The following is a 15443-nucleotide window of genomic DNA, read 5'->3' as shown; positions in this document are numbered from 1 at the left end:
GGGTCATTTTCAAGGATAATCAATATATATGTGATGAATACAAAAAGGTTTTACACCTAGATAGTGTGGGTTAAAAATGTGGTGGGCCCAGTGGGGTGTGATGAAGATTGTTTTTTGGGGGGGGGGGGGGTAAATTGCTTGTGTAACAGTCATACAAGATTGAGACAGTACATTTAGGATATTGCAAATGAGGTTAATCAATGTATTAGTCAATAGCAGTTATAGTAACAACATGCATGGTTAGATTCCAAGTGCAGCAAGGTATTGAGAACACGTGGAGGAGAAGGAAATAAAGGGAGAGAGAGGGTTGAGGTGAGATAGTGTCGATGTGGGAGCCCCAATACGACCTACGCATGATGCACAAATTATTTGAAAGGAACAAACATTGAGGGCGAGGCTTACCAATTAGGGTTTGGAAGGTTGTTTCAGTGAGTAGGTTAAGTAGGTATCTGTGACATGGGGCCTCATTCCGAGGTTGGAGGTAGTCATGGGGCTATTAGCACCATGACTACCTCCAATACCGTTACCGAGTCCGCCCGCATTCAATGGGGATTTACCGGTCTATTCCGACCTTTGCGGGACCGGTAAGTCCCCATTGAAAAAGCCATTCCCCATTCCCATTTCAGCCCCCATAGGGCTCAATGGGAAGGGGGAAGGTGCTAATAACGGTACCGCTTATAACGGTACCGTAAATTGCGGTACTGTTATTAGCTCTGAAGTCCCTTAACGGGCCCCGTCCATAACACATGGTAAAACCAGGCATTAAGGAAGGGACCCGGTAAGAGACCTCGGAATAGGGCGCAAAGGGATTACCGGCACCAATGTCCTTAACGGTGCCCAGTATCCCTTTGCGCCCACCTCGTAATGAGGCCCATGATGTCAATTGTCTTAGTATTTATAGATCCGGAGTCACAGATAGTGGCTGTATGGGAGTCCTAGATTTTATGCTGTTGTGAATGGAGAGAGCATTAATTCAGGGCTAAAGGCCCTAGCCGGGAGCGGTCTGCTGTTTTTCAGCAGTCACGGTTCAGGTTGGGCGGTAGCTAAATGGCCTGTGTCCTGGCGGTCGGCAAGTGTAAGCCCCGTTTTGCGGGTTAGCAGGCAGGGTGGTAAAGCTCACTGAATGTGCAGTGATTCTAGTTAGGCTATCCAGTGCATAGGGCTAACATTAACCCGAAATCAAGGTCTGTATGGGGGGATGGTCCATGTCGGATTGCTTGGTGTTAGAGTGGATAGTTGGAGGCCAGTGGAGTTGACCAGTGTCGGTAGGTATCATGGGCTGCAATTTGGGCTATGGTTCAGCGTGGGTGAATAGTGGGAGGCTTATGGAGGTAGACAGCCATGCAAGCAGTGTCTGTGCCGATACAGCCACCAGATTTGCTATGGTGCGTGTTGGCTGTGGGTGGGGAACACAGCGTATCATATTTGCAGATCTGTCTGCTTTCCGTGGCACAAGCTGATAAGAGCGAGTGCTCTAGGGAGGGCAAAACATGCAGGGGCCTGGTGTGAGATAGCCGTGAGGGAAAGAGCTGTTAATTAGTGGCTATACTTAGTGTTGGGCAACGAGTGAGGGCGGGTACGGTTAGTTCACAGAACTTACCTGGGGAGCCGGGTTGGACTCACTCCGTCAGCCGAATGGCTTGCACAGTCATTGCAGCGCAAGCCGTCGAGTCAGGTTCTCCATTTACATGGACGTGATGACGTGTCAGTATATGCAGTAATACGCCTCAATTGATAGAGGTCATTTTATTCCTGAAAATGAAGGATGTGGCTTGCCTGGCATATATTTTAGCTTTGGTTTATCAGTTTTTCACAGACATCAATACAAGTGAAACTAAATCAACAGGGGCTCTTGTCTAAACAAATTTCCACACAAAAGGGTCTAAAACAAGGGTGTATTTTAGACCCAGTTTTGTTTAATTTGTTTACAAGTGATCTTGGAGTCCAATTAAGGAAACTAAACTCTTACCCCCAAGAGTAGGGAAGACTCCCTTATCATGGCTCCTGTATGCTGATGATTTAGTCCTAATGGACAAAACCCAAACTGGTTTGCAGAGTTCTCATGACGCTAGAATTGCACACCAACACTAACCAGTTAGTTATTAATGTGCAGAAGTCTAATATTTTAAGATTGATGGCAAATAAGCAAAGATTGTGCATAAAACCTACTGGGAAATGGTTTTTGCACAAGAGCCCCTTGCTGGAGGTGGATGAATATAAATATCTGGGCATGATCACAAATAATACCCAGGAATCTCCCTATAAAGTTGACATTAGGGCAAAAATGATGACATCGGCTGCCCAAGCAGGGATTATACACAGAAAATATGGAAAGTTTTCATACCTTCCTGTCCTAACCTTTTATGAGCAAAAGACTGTGCTTATAGTGACTTATGCGGCTGAAACGAAAATAGTTGGTGCAGATATTGATTGGAATTGATTGGAAGGATTATACTGGAAAAAAGTCCTCCAAATACCAAAAAGTGTTCCGAACCAGATTTTAAGATTTGAGCTAGGTCTTTTGTCGCTGGGAACTTTGGTAAAATGGCAATCCCTATTGTTCCTGAGAAAGGTTATTTCGAATAGGCACAATCTGCATACTATCTTGGCAATAATGGTACAATTGTTGGGGGCCCAGTTTAATACCCCCTTATATCGTTTGCCAAAAGACTGTTTAGCCATAATGTCATCTGCAGAAATTACTTTGGAGTTATTATTGACAAATCCGGATAGAGCAAAACTGAAACTCAGGGCATATGATTGGAGAATGACATGGGAAGCATGTAATGGTTACAATGTTTTTAAATCAGGAAATTTTGAAACAAAGCCTCTTTCCAGCTTACCTTTGTATCTTGGTAAATTCCCTTCCACAAAGCACAGAGCACGGTTTTTGCGTTTGAGGTTAAACCTATGGCCAACTAGGGATGTGGTTAGTTCTAGGTTAAGCTACCCAGTTAAACTAAGAGGATGTAGATTCTGCCAGCTTAACCAAGTAATGGAGACTGAGGCATATATTAGTGGCTTGTCCTAATCTGTTGAACCAAAGAAGGTTAATCATGGAAAACTGTTTTAGGGATTATAGGAATTTAACTGAGGAGAAACTATGGAGAATGGACAGAGGGCATCAGTGATTTTAGCAGGTACACTATTCTTACTATCTTTAAACATTTTGGCTCTTTCCTAAGATGGGAAAGGAGAAATTAATACTAATGCGAAATACTTCTATATATGGTTGATAGGAGACCATTATTTGGAAGTGACCTTGTATAAGAATGTTGCATCTAGTTTTTAGATGTTTCATGAAATTGATAAGCGGTTGAGGAGGAGAATGAACTAATGAAAAAGTCAAGAGAGTTCCCAGCAGAGTGGGTAGACTGGTCGTAGAGGGAGTGGTCAGATAGGAGGGAGTTAGTTTCAAGGCAGGTGGCTACAGAGGACCTGGAGGGGTAAAAGTCCCCCATCATGACAATGGGGATGCCGGTGGGAAGTGACTCAAGAAGAGGAATGCGTTGAGAGGACCAGGAGGTCAATAGGGAGCCAGAAAAGTAATAGGAGTAGGAGGAAGGAGTTGAATACTGGCATATTCAAAAGAGGAAGAGATGATGTAGACTGCGTAGAGGGGCAATGTTGAGGGGCTTATTGTTAAGGAACATGTCATAATGGTGTGTATGATGCCGGGCACGTGTGTGTGTGTGGGCGCGGGTGTTTGAGGTCATCTTGCTTGGAAGGGATACGCCAGAGTGACAGTTGGAGCTGCGGTGATCGGTGCTGGCTTCAGGGGTGTGGGGAGCCGGTGTATATGTCGTCTTATCTATCTTGTCTTTAACCCGGAGTGTCGGCTGATCCAAGACAATAAAACTTATCAACTATAGTACCGGGTCCGGGAGTACATTATATATGATTACATCAGAACCCCACACTGCTGAACTTCCCAACAGGTCAGAGAAAGTGGGAGAAGGTAGCAACGTCAGTGTGGTGCGCTTTTAGTATAGCAGAGTCATGAGGGGATATCCATGTTTCTGTAGTGAAGTTAAAGGTGTGTAAATGTGCAGAAGTACAGGTTCAACATAGGGGTGGCATATTGGTTGGTACAGAGTTGTATTTATAACCACAAAAATAAAAGAAAAGCCTATCTTGTCCTACTTACTATGAGAGGTTCCTCAAACTCAACAAAAATACTAAGGACCCGGTCAAGATGTCCATAAAGTAAAGTGTCCATCGTCCTGTGTCTAAACCTATTTTCATCCCTTACACTTTCAAACTAACTAAGGGAAACTGGATGTCTCATTAATCCAGAAGGCTGCCACTCTCATTCTCGTTGTAGACTTCAAGGCACAGTTCATGTGAAAGAATATGTAGTTGACTGTTCACTGTTTGAATAGTCAGACCAACTTAAAGAAAACACAGTTCCTCACTCTCCAGGGAGGAACATATTCTGGTGTTCTTGGTTCTTGCTTCCGCTCATAACCGAACCTTCTGGAGGAATCCTCCTCCTCTGTCTGTGAAACAAAAATGAACCTTTTCACTTTTTTTCAGGCCTTGTTCACTAACCTGCCAGACTTGATTCCATAGCTTTTGAGTTCAAAAGAGGTTTGCTCTTTTACTGGTTTCATGTTTTATCGTTTTATATCTTCTCTAGGTCTTCTCGGGGTCTCCCGACTGCTTCTGGGCACCAGCCCACTGGTTATACATATTTTTGCATTGATGTATATCTTCTACCCTTACATACATTATTGATGGCATTTGCCTGTTCCCGTTTGGGTCCCAGACCCTGGTCGTCTGCCTCTGTGGGAACACTGTTCCTGCTTTACCTAATGTCCACTTGGACAGACCTGGTATACTCTCCTGCCAGGTACTATCCCACCTAGGTTTATTTTCAACATGTGTCAGCGTGTATTATTCGTCTGCTATTTCCTTTGGGATGTAGTTATCGGGTTTACAAAGTTTGCATCAATTTGTACAATTCCTCTTTTATCCTGTTGTGCTCTTTGGGATATATTTACATGGTTTACAAAGTTTGTATCAAATGGGTTGATTCCTCTATTATTCCCTTGTCCTCTCCTGTATATAATCGCAAGGCTTTTCAGTGTATACAGCTCCCTCGGTGCCCCAACAACTGGTCCGACCGTTTGCCTATATTTGGGAAGTCTCAGGCGGTCTCTGGTCTCTTCGGGCAGTGGTTCAGAGCTTCTCATTTGCTGCCATGCTCCATGTTCTCTTCCTCGCTGCTCTGCAGCTCAAGACTGTCCATCACATCTGCGGCTTCCTGCATCTTAATTCTCAGTCTGCTTTCGTCAGTCTGGCTCCCTTTCCCTCTGCCACTGGTCAGGTCCACCTCACCGGGACCGCTCAGATAGTTCTGCTTCTCTACGTCCCGGTTTCAAGCATTCAAGTCTCCTGCCAGGGAACAAGCGTCTCATTCCTTGCCCCTTCAGGTGTGGCTCAAGGGACTATAGAGTCCTTCATTCCTTCTTATGATTGGGGCTGCCCCTTGACAACCGTACCCCATGTGTTGTTTCCGCAGTGGGCTTTTGCCTCCTTGTTCCCTCTTTTTTTCATCTCAGTGGTCTTTAATCTTGGGTAAGTCTCCCGCTTCCTCATCCCAGAATTGTCAATGAGACTTTCTACTCTATTATAACATATAGAGGTATGGGGACCAGAAGGGCCAGAGTGGGGGATAAGGAGAGTAGGGGTACCAAGGTCAGTTGCCACCGGTCCCATGAAGGATTTCCCTCCCCATGAGATCAACCCACAGAGTACCACCCCCAGGAGGTCTATCTGGTAGCTGCCTCACCTTCCTGGCCTCATGGTAAGGGACCTCCCCCATGGAAGCAGTGATAATACCCTGTGATTTGTCACAGGTGATAAGAGTTAAAGTAGTCAGTGATGTAAAAGTCTTGTTGCAGAGGGATTGTACATTCCAGAGGGAAAGTGAAAGAGTGGTAGGAGGTGGGGAAAGAGAAGCAGATGTTGTGTGGTAATTAATTGGGATAGCTTAGGTTGAAGATCATGGGAGCACAGGAGTGTCTTATTTGAGGGGTGTGGGTGCAGAGATGAAGGAGGAAGATGGGGGTGCCCACGAGTGAAGAAAGTACACCAAGATTGGAGGAAATGGGCAGGGGCTGCTCACATGGTCTGGCTGGAGCATGAAACTGGCCCGCAGTTGCAAATGGATATTCATCCCTTTAGTCTTAGACTGAATAGTACCCAGGGGGATGTTTTTTGTTGAAATGTAAGCAAATTGTGATATTTAAAGAATATTTAATCAGCAACAATGGTCAAAATTACTAGCTGCATAGTGAAGTAACTCATCAAAATGGCCCACATTGGCCAAAAAAGTGGCCCATTTTAACTGACCCACAACAGTTTGCATTTTTGGTACAGGCATTGCCCTAGAGGCCAGTCTGAGCCCGGCGGCTCATCCATAATGGCGAAGGGGCATCCACCCAGTGGCCCCCTCACCCATTATGGAGGAGCCAAGGAGCCAGCCACACTTAGCACTGCAGCAGCTGCTTTTTCCAGCTGAGGGAGCGCTACTGGGCTGGCTCAACTGTAAAAGGCAAACAATGTTTCCCTTTGACAGTTTAGTTCAGTACCGCAGCCACACATGCTAACTGAGCCATGCAAGGCTGTGGGTGTTTTGCTTCGCCAGCCTTGCACAATTCATTGGAAATGCTGACTGGGGCACTGCATGTCTGCATGTGCTAGGAGGAGCTCCTGCGCCTCCTCACACATACGGACAGAGCAGCCTGTAGCAGGGCGTTTCAGCACCCACACGCAGGCACCTGCAGAAGGTACGTTTATGTTCATTTATTTTTTATTCAAGCATGTATATGGATGTGTGTATGTTTGTGTGGATGATGGAGTGTATGGTGATGGGTGCTTGTGTGAATGTGTGTGTTGGTCCATTGAGTTGATTTTGGCGAGTGGGGGGGGGGGTAGAAGGGTATAGCAGGGTTGCACAATCCCCCTACCCAACTGCCAAAATCAGCTCTCCTTCTGGGGCACTGTGGAGCCCAGGGGGCAGGAATGGTATTTGTTTTACTGGTTATCATAGATGTCCAGTTAAAAATACCATGCCTCCCACTCCACCCCCCCTTGGTACCCCAGCGCCTTGCATACACACATAATCATGTGGATTGTGTTCGGCCCAGTGGGGGACAGGGATGGTATCTTTTTACAGGACATCTGTCATAGATATCAAGTAAGAAAATGCCATGCCTGTCCCCTGGGCTCCCCAGCACCAATTGCAAACTGTTGGGCTTTTGCCCCATTTGTTTTTAAAGTATGCTCTACAATGCAACATTTGAACCCATTATTTTAAAAAAGAATTCATGGGGGGAAAGTCCCCTGAACCCCCCCTTGATTGGTTTGGGCTCCCTCACTGTGATCGGTCGCTATGGCATTTTTGGGGGAAATATGTTTGCCCCTCCGCTTAAAACATTCACCAGCTGCCAGTGGCCCTCGGACTGTGTTGGGAACGGGGTGGGGGACCCCAGGGACTGTGGTGGGACCAGGGTGGGGAGAGCCCAGGGTTTGTGATGGGGGGAGCCCAGGGACTGGGTAGGAGTGGGATGAGGGAGCCCAGCGACTGATGAGAGCAGGTGGGGGAGCCCAGTGACTATACTGGGAGTAGGAAGAGGTGACGGCGCGCAATAATTAATTGCCATTTGTACATACTGTACATTTGTCATTTTTTGGGGGAGGCCCGGCCTGCTCAAATTTTGGTCAGAGGGCCCAGGCAAAAAAAGGTTGAAAACCACTGCCATAGGGAGACTAAATAGAAACGGCAGAGTGTCACATGTCCCTCTAGGAGCCAATCACAGTTGTAAGGAACTCATGGTGGCAACAGTAAAGACAGACACAAGTGATCACAGTTCAAGGGTGTTCATTAAACTGCAAAGGTAGGTTGGAAAAACACCTAATCTAAAACTAAATCTAAGATGGGAGCAAGCTTCAACCATCAAACAAATATACGGCCGTCCTTGTGGCGTCTTGTCAAAGAAAAGAGCCTTTTGCCAAATCCACACAAAAGAAGTGTAGGCTAATGTTCATAAGAGAGAAAAAAGTGTTCACAAAGAATAAGTCAGGATTCATTGGTCGGGGTCTCCCTTCCGCACGTTTTAAGCACAGGAAAAAATAGGATTCCGGAGCACAGCACACACTTGCGCTTTCTCAGCACAAGCAAACCGTTCCACTTGCAGATATGAGGGCCTTCGGGGGTTAAGTCTCTTCTACAAAAAGTCTCTTGCTGCCATGGACCTGATGAATTCAAAATAATAAAAAAATATTTTCCCGAGGCAGGGTGGGTGACGACTGTTCACCCCTCTTCCGGGGTTGAACGCACAAAAAGCTCTTAATGATATCAGGACCTCCGACAGCTACGGGTTCTTGCTTCCGAGGGCCTGACAGGTTTGGATTCCTAAACAAAGATTCAACAAAAAGTTCCTTTCTAGTTGTACCTTTGGGGTGATCATTCCTCACCCTTGGGTCCCCCTCTTCCGGGCATAGACCGCTCTCGAATATCGCTTTCTCTCCATCGGGTTTGCTCTGCTTACTTTCAAGTGATGCAGGGTGTTAAGTTTACCACGGCTCTCACTCGCACGTTTTCTCCTTCCACATTCAAAAATCTTCAGTTGATGACTGCTCACCCCTAGGATCTCCCTCGTTCGGGCTCGGACCCCCTTTGGTATTCACAGAGCTTAATGTCTCTTTACACAGTTCATTGTGATCCCTCTGCTGGGTTCACTCTTGCCAACACACTGTATTTCGGGACTTTAGATTTTGCCCCCTTTTATCGGCATCCCTCTTTTGGGTTCACTCCTGCCAACCTTGTCAATGTTGTCTTTTCCATTCAACTCTCACAATATAGGATTCACTTCCCTTGGTTTCACAATCATCGGTCAGTCAAAGACTTTCGACTGTACAGAGGATTTTGCAAGACCCCTGTATAACAACTTTGACCCTCTTCTCGCCTTTCCCAAGGCCTTCTGGTTATGGCAGATTCAACAATCGGGTAATCGTCCCAGAGTTTCCAGAGTGAGTACCCACGTGGTGCCAGACTTCTCTGTTGTTGGTTTTCTCCCTCCCTTTTTGATATCAACAATTCTTTGTAACATTCACATTTCAATTAGCCGTTTGCTACTTTTCGTTCGACACAGTTCAGTTTCTTATAAACATCTCCCCTCCCCTTCATCCCTCTACTTCCTCTCCCCTTTCTCCCTCTACTCCCTGCTCTTCCTCTGGCCCTTCTTCGGCCACCTCTCCCCCCTCCTTCTCTGCCTTTCCCCTGTTCTAACCAGATGAGGTTTCTAGACAAGTCCGATCTATGAAAGTCTTGTCAAAACAGTTTCATCCCTGTTCCTCCAAAACCATCAAGGACCACTGACTCCCTGGCTCCTGCCCTGGCCAACTTCTGCAACCACTCCTTTGCCACTGGAGTCTTCCCTTCCCCCCTGAAGCTCTCCCTTGTGCACTATCTCCTTAAGAAACCTTCTTCCGTCCCATCCTGCCTGGCTAACTATCACTACTCTTTTCCTGGGCAAACTCTTGGTAAAGCTAGCCATCTCCCAGCTCAATCTTCACACTGAATCTGTTGGTTGTCTCCATGATCATCAGCCTGGCTTCAGAGCTGCCAGAAGCACGGAAACTGCTCTCCTGAACATCCATGAAGACCTGCTCTCCAACCTTGATTCCAACACCCCCTGTGTCCTCATCTTACTTGATCTCTCTTCTTCCTTTGACACGGTCAACCATGCCAGCCTGCTCAACAGTCTCCGTGATAACCTGGGGATCACCGGTCAGGCCCTGGCGCAGCTCAAATCTTTCCTCTCTGATCGACCCTCCCAGGTTCAACTTGGGACCTTCTTCTCCTCTATCTCTACCTGTGGTGTTCCCTAGGGGTCTAACCTTTCTCCCTGGCTGTTCAACCAATACCTGGAACTTCTTGCCCACGGCATTCCTGCGCTCTGCCCCAACTTCCAGTGCTATGCGAATGACACTCAGCTCATTTTCAGGGTACCCCCAGCCACCTCTTCTCGATCTCTCATCTCTGTCTGTCTGTCCGCCATCCAGGAGTGGTGTGCGGCTAATGATCTCTGCCTTAATGCCAGTAAGACCGAGATTCTCCTCATCGGCACACCCGCTCCCTCCTTTCCTGTCACTCTCTGACCAGCCTCTCTTGGACCTCTTCTTGCTCCCACGTGTGAGGCCAAAAACCTCCGGTCATCTTTGACTCCACATTCTCCTTCTCTCCTCACATCTCTGACGTCGCTAAGAAGTCTCACTACCAGCTGCACCTCGTCAGAGGTATTATTCCTTTCCTCTCCTTCCCCCAGAAGCTCATTGTATCCAGAGCTCTGGTTCTCTCTAGGCTTGACTTAGAAACAGCCTCTTTCTAAATCTGGCGTCTTCTACTCTCCACCCTCTGCAACTCATCCAGAACAGGACTGCGAGACTTGTCCTTGGCCTCAAGCCCAGGGATCGTATCTCTCCAGGACTGAAATCTCTGCATTGGTCCCAGTGGCTGCAAGGATTAAGTTCAAAACCCTCTGCATTGTCCATAAAGCCTTCTGGGGCCTGGGGCCTCAATACCTTCAACTCTCTCTTCCTAAAGATTTTCCTTCTCGAGCTCTTCACTCATCCACCTCCAACTCCCTCAGGGTCAGATGCTTCTCCAAGCAACGAGTTGGTGGTAGATATCTTTCTTCAGCTGGGGCCTCCCTCTGGAACAGCCTCTGTTTTCTGTATCCCTACAGTCCCACTACCAACACCTGATGTCTGCACTTACCCTTGCACTTGCCACCTGCTGGCCGTACTTTTACTTTGTTTATTTATCTTATTATCCCATGTACTGCACTGTCCCCTCACCCCCTACGCACTTTCCTCCTTCCCCTTCCCATGCACTTGCGCGATCTGAATGACACCTGGCCTAGTAGGATCGTTGTCTGTCTTCCTTCTGTTCCCCCTCCCTTGCCTCGTCGCGCCTTGAAACACTTGTGTGTAGGCGCGTTATAAATGCGATATCATATCATGTCATACTGGCAGTGATGAACCACTTGGCTTGCTTTCCTTTTGGAGTCAAGCGTCTCTTCCCTGGCTTGATTATCAGTGGAGAAGGCTCACGAGTACCGTTGAAATCTGCTGCAACACACACTGGCCATTGTTTACAGTCTTACGATTCCTTCTGGGGAGGTTTCACAGAGTTTGGTCAGAAAAGGCAAGATCGCTTCTCTCCTTGTCACCATCTCGGTATGTGCCGGCTTTCTCCTCCTCTTGAACTGTTGTGCTGAGTTAGCTTCCTGGACGTGCGGTCTGCCTTGCTCGTATTGTGCTCCACCTTTTATCCTAGTGGGGACGGTAAAGGGCTGTCAGGTGTGTGTGGTTATCATCAATTGCCTAACCCTTGGGTTGGAACATATCAGGTAACAGTTTTAACATTAGTCGGTTTATTTTTATGCCAGAAAAAAGTGTTGGAAAAGGAGGGGGGTTAGAGTTTCTAAGGATTCTACAGGGTCGGAAGGGAGATGGGTGTTATTATAAAGGTAAAATTGGTAGGATTTGGGAGAAAGACGGGAATAACTGGGATTGTTATCGTGAACAGAACAGGGGGTATTGTGGGAATGGTAGTGTTTAGTCAAAGTAAACTGGGTGTTTGGGAAAGAATAAAGGGGAGGGATGTGAAAAAGAGTGACCAGAAGTGTTTATGTAGGACGCAGGAAAACAAGTATTCTGGGACAGATAGTCTTTGGTTGCATGCGGGTTTGAGATCTTAGGTGATTGGTTCTGTACGGAGGGTTCATTGGATCTGAGCAGGAGAGATTTAATGGGAGGAAGCGAGGTAGAAGTATTATAGCCTATAAAGGCCTCATGGATATCATCCACCTCTCCTCCTTCCTCAGCATAGTACCGTGTCTCGCCTGGGGCATTTTCTTGAGCATAACCCTGAGTTCCCCAACCCAGGTAATCCTCTTCCCTTCGTCTATCCCTAGGATTGACTTCGAGAGAGCCGGTTCTTTATTGGCCACCTGAATAAGGGATTCCTGAGGTCTGTCTGGGGAGAATACCTTCAGGTTCCTCACACAGTGATCCAGAGTCCTGGGTGTTGTAGAAGCAGGGCTAGTCAGGACTCTTACATGGCGCACAAGGGCCTCTGGTAAAGCAGGTTGTGGCCAAGAAAAAGGAATTATTGAAATCAAATCTCCAGACAGTTGCATGAATCTTTGGGGGCCAATCACAGTGCTCTAGATGGCTTCCACACTGGCAGGCAGAGTCCTGGGGTTGTAGGCTCAACGGGCTTTGTATTGCAGGCAATAACCTCAGATGGTTCACAGGGTCCTCTCATCTGGTCTCTTCAGACCAAGGCTTGAAATGAACTCCTGGGCACAGGCCAACTGCACATAAATGCAAGGGATGCACCATCCCGAGCAGCACCTCTTGGCAAAGTAAAAGGCATCATCAACTGGGTTCAATAAAATCACGATGTGCGGTAGACAGCGGTGTCTAGGTGCCAGTCTGGGCAGTACCGAGGGACCAGCTTTGTATTTGTGAAGGCAATTGTGCATGGGTTTAATTTCTCACATTTGAATATGCAGCTGACTCTACTTGACTTGACCAATTCCCTTCTTTGTTTTCCTTTTAATGCGGTCAATGCCACAGGTCCATTGCAAGCCCCCTGGACTTCTGGGACTAAGAGTATCCTGTGGCGTCTAGGAGCACCCAGACATCAGGCTTGTGGATGTGTAGTCTTCCACCACCAGACAGTTCCTCATATAAAACCCATGCTGAATCAAGCTTGTGCAGGTTTGTGGGGCTGAGCAGTCCTTGTCCCATATGTAACCCTAGCAGAATTGATTGTAGCTGTGCTTTAATTTTGGCTTCACAAAGCCTGTAAGACATTTTACCGCACTGGTAGCTGAAATTAACTTTTTGGTAGTTATTGGGGTACCAATGTTTTTTTTTTAATAAAGCTGTTCCCAGAAATGTTGATTTCTAGTGCTTCCCTTTGTCTAGGTGACCACGAGGAAGGCTTAAAATGGCAGTTTTGACCATGTGTGCTCATTAGGTTTTACTGCTGCGTCACGTTATTTACCACCAGGATCTTATGCTTGGACGTGGGCTGCTGCAGGCCACGCATCCAGAGGTGTGCTGAGGGTTCATCAATCCACCAGATTGTCACCTTGGGGCATACACAGTTTTCCCAAGCTACTTACCCCATCCTGGGATGTTTTGCTGTGAAGATGCCTTCATCCTTTGTGCCGTGAACCACCAGGAGCCATCTGTTTGCGTTTGCTTGTCTTCCTGAAGTCTTCTCGGCTGGAACTTTCTTTGCTGTATTGAAGGTAGTTGTATTTCTACTTTGTCGTTGGGATCATCATTGGCTTAGGATACAAGGCCTTGGGAACCGGACCCTTAAAACTGCATCTGTGGAAAGAACCGTGCACTTGCAAGGTTGTTTCAGGTCCTTGGGGCTGTTACTGCTGAAACCACTGGCATCAGTATCTACCTCGGGATCCTGAGAAGAGTGATTATTCCCAATACTGACCTTTGGATGTCCCACCTTGTCAGTTGTAGAGATTCTTGGGATGCAAGTTTTAACCACAATTCCCCAGATTTCCATTACGTGTCCTCCTGTTCTTCTGGGATCCATCTTCTAACCTTTACAACTCTGGTTTTGGGTCTTCTCTGGCTTTTGTTGGGGGTCGATCAATGCAGCATATGCACCTGTGAGGTCGATCGGAGTTATCTCCAGTAGTGTGGATGGCCTTTTAACTTTTCCCATTACTTCTTATGGAACTGTGAAATCACACTTGAACTCTCCTTAAAGTGACTCTGGAGTACTTACCTGCCCCTGAACATTTTTCCTGAATCTGCCAGGGGTTCGGTAAGCTGTGGACCAAGTTTCACCATTTTTACCTTACCTGTGATTTTACATGCACATTTTAAAATCATGCCTCATTTCCGCTATGGTAAATGTACTTGAAATACTGACTACTATGAGTAACAAGGTGTATATTTTTCCATGATATGTATCAGGAAGGTTACTATTACTGCAATATTTAGTGATTCCTGGAAGCTTTTGCTAAGGTTTACTATGATTCCATTAAATCTGTGGCTTTAATGCATTATTCGGGGTGACTGGGCATGAATACTGTTATAAGGCACTTGGAGGTTTGAATTGATGGTGTATTGTGTTCTAGGCCTTAGAGATGTTTCCATTGGGTAAAATTGGGTTTCCCTTTTTAATCCCATACCCTGTCATATGTGTTAGGTGCGGACCATCAGGTGTAGGGCCTTCCACATATATTAGGGTGGGGGTGTGTCTTTAGGGCACTGCACTTAGTTGTTGAGACTACCGGGTACTTACCTGCTTATCAGATTTGATGGGTGCCCGGTTCTCCCCACCCTCTTGTTGTTTTATGCGGGGTGCTTACCCTTGGTAAAGGACCCAAATATAGACAATGTGGTTAGGAGTTTCCTTATATAGGCATTACGTTTTTTTTAATATCTTACTGGTTTTTAATATCTTGAAATATTCTTAATACTCTATTCATACCAAAAGTACTTATCTGAACATTTAGTTTTATAGGTGTGATTTTATTAAAGTATATATTTTTCAGTATATATTGTGTATTTTCTGGAGTTGTGTGTGGACTATTTGTATCTGTGTCAAGCTACTACCCCTACCTGATCGTTAAGCCCTATCGTTCTGCTCATGCAACCCACACAGAAGAGCCTCCCCCCTAGAGGTAGCATCCTCAACAGAGGGTAGTAGAAAAACTGTCTTAACATTTGGGAATCCAAAAATGTTCCATAATCCTGGACAAATGGACACTTATGGTAGCCGACCTGTTCACCATGTTCTGTCTGCTGAAATTGCTATGGGGTTTAGGACTGGAGGGGTGACTTCCTTCTGTGCCCCAGGGGTACTATTTCCAGGTAATATATGGCAGGCTGTCCTCCACTAGTTGGTTTTTTGTTATTATTATTATTATTGTATTTATCAAGCAGAATCCTTGCTTTAAAAATTAACTGAGAGCTTAACAAAAAAGTGGAGAACATACTGAGAGGAGCAGAGAAACAAGGGAGTGGGAGCTAACAGGGGAGGAGAAGGGGGCAGTTTAGCTTCAAGGTATCTGCAAGCAGAACAGGGGAGGAAACAGTGGGGAAATCAGATGATGCAGTCTCAAGTAGGAAAAGGGAGTGGAGAGTGTGTGAACCTAAGTACTAGGGAGGAACCATTCTTTGAAGAGGAGGGTCTTGAGCTCTTTCCTGAACTATACAAGTGAGGGTCAGGGTAAGGAGGTATTCCTGATGTGGTCAGCCTTTCTTCCATAGCCACCAGATTGTTTACATCTACTAACCCTTTGTGCCACTTATGACTGTCTAATTGTCCCTCATTTTAGGGTCTCTTGCCCTCAGAGGTCCTTGCCATATTCTGGCTT

At 46.4% G+C, this 15443-nt stretch overlaps 1 protein-coding gene and 1 long non-coding RNA gene across 9 annotated transcripts in view; one reads left to right on the top strand and one right to left on the bottom strand.

Moving 5' to 3' along the window:
• Positions 1-15443, bottom strand: part of LOC138581031 (sulfotransferase 1B1-like) — a 537627-nt gene that overhangs the window by 5763 nt on the left and 516421 nt on the right. The window lies entirely within an intron of this gene.
• The window catches only part of LOC138581033 (uncharacterized), a 470134-nt gene that overhangs the window by 155272 nt on the left and 299419 nt on the right, over positions 1-15443 (top strand). The window lies entirely within an intron of this gene.

The sequence above is a fragment of the Ambystoma mexicanum genome, chromosome 3p, assembly GCF_040938575.1.
Source record: "Ambystoma mexicanum isolate Mex_15411 chromosome 3p, UKY_AmexF1_1, whole genome shotgun sequence".
Lineage (NCBI taxonomy): Eukaryota > Metazoa > Chordata > Amphibia > Caudata > Ambystomatidae > Ambystoma > Ambystoma mexicanum.
This window is presented reverse-complemented; position numbering and strand designations above follow the sequence as displayed.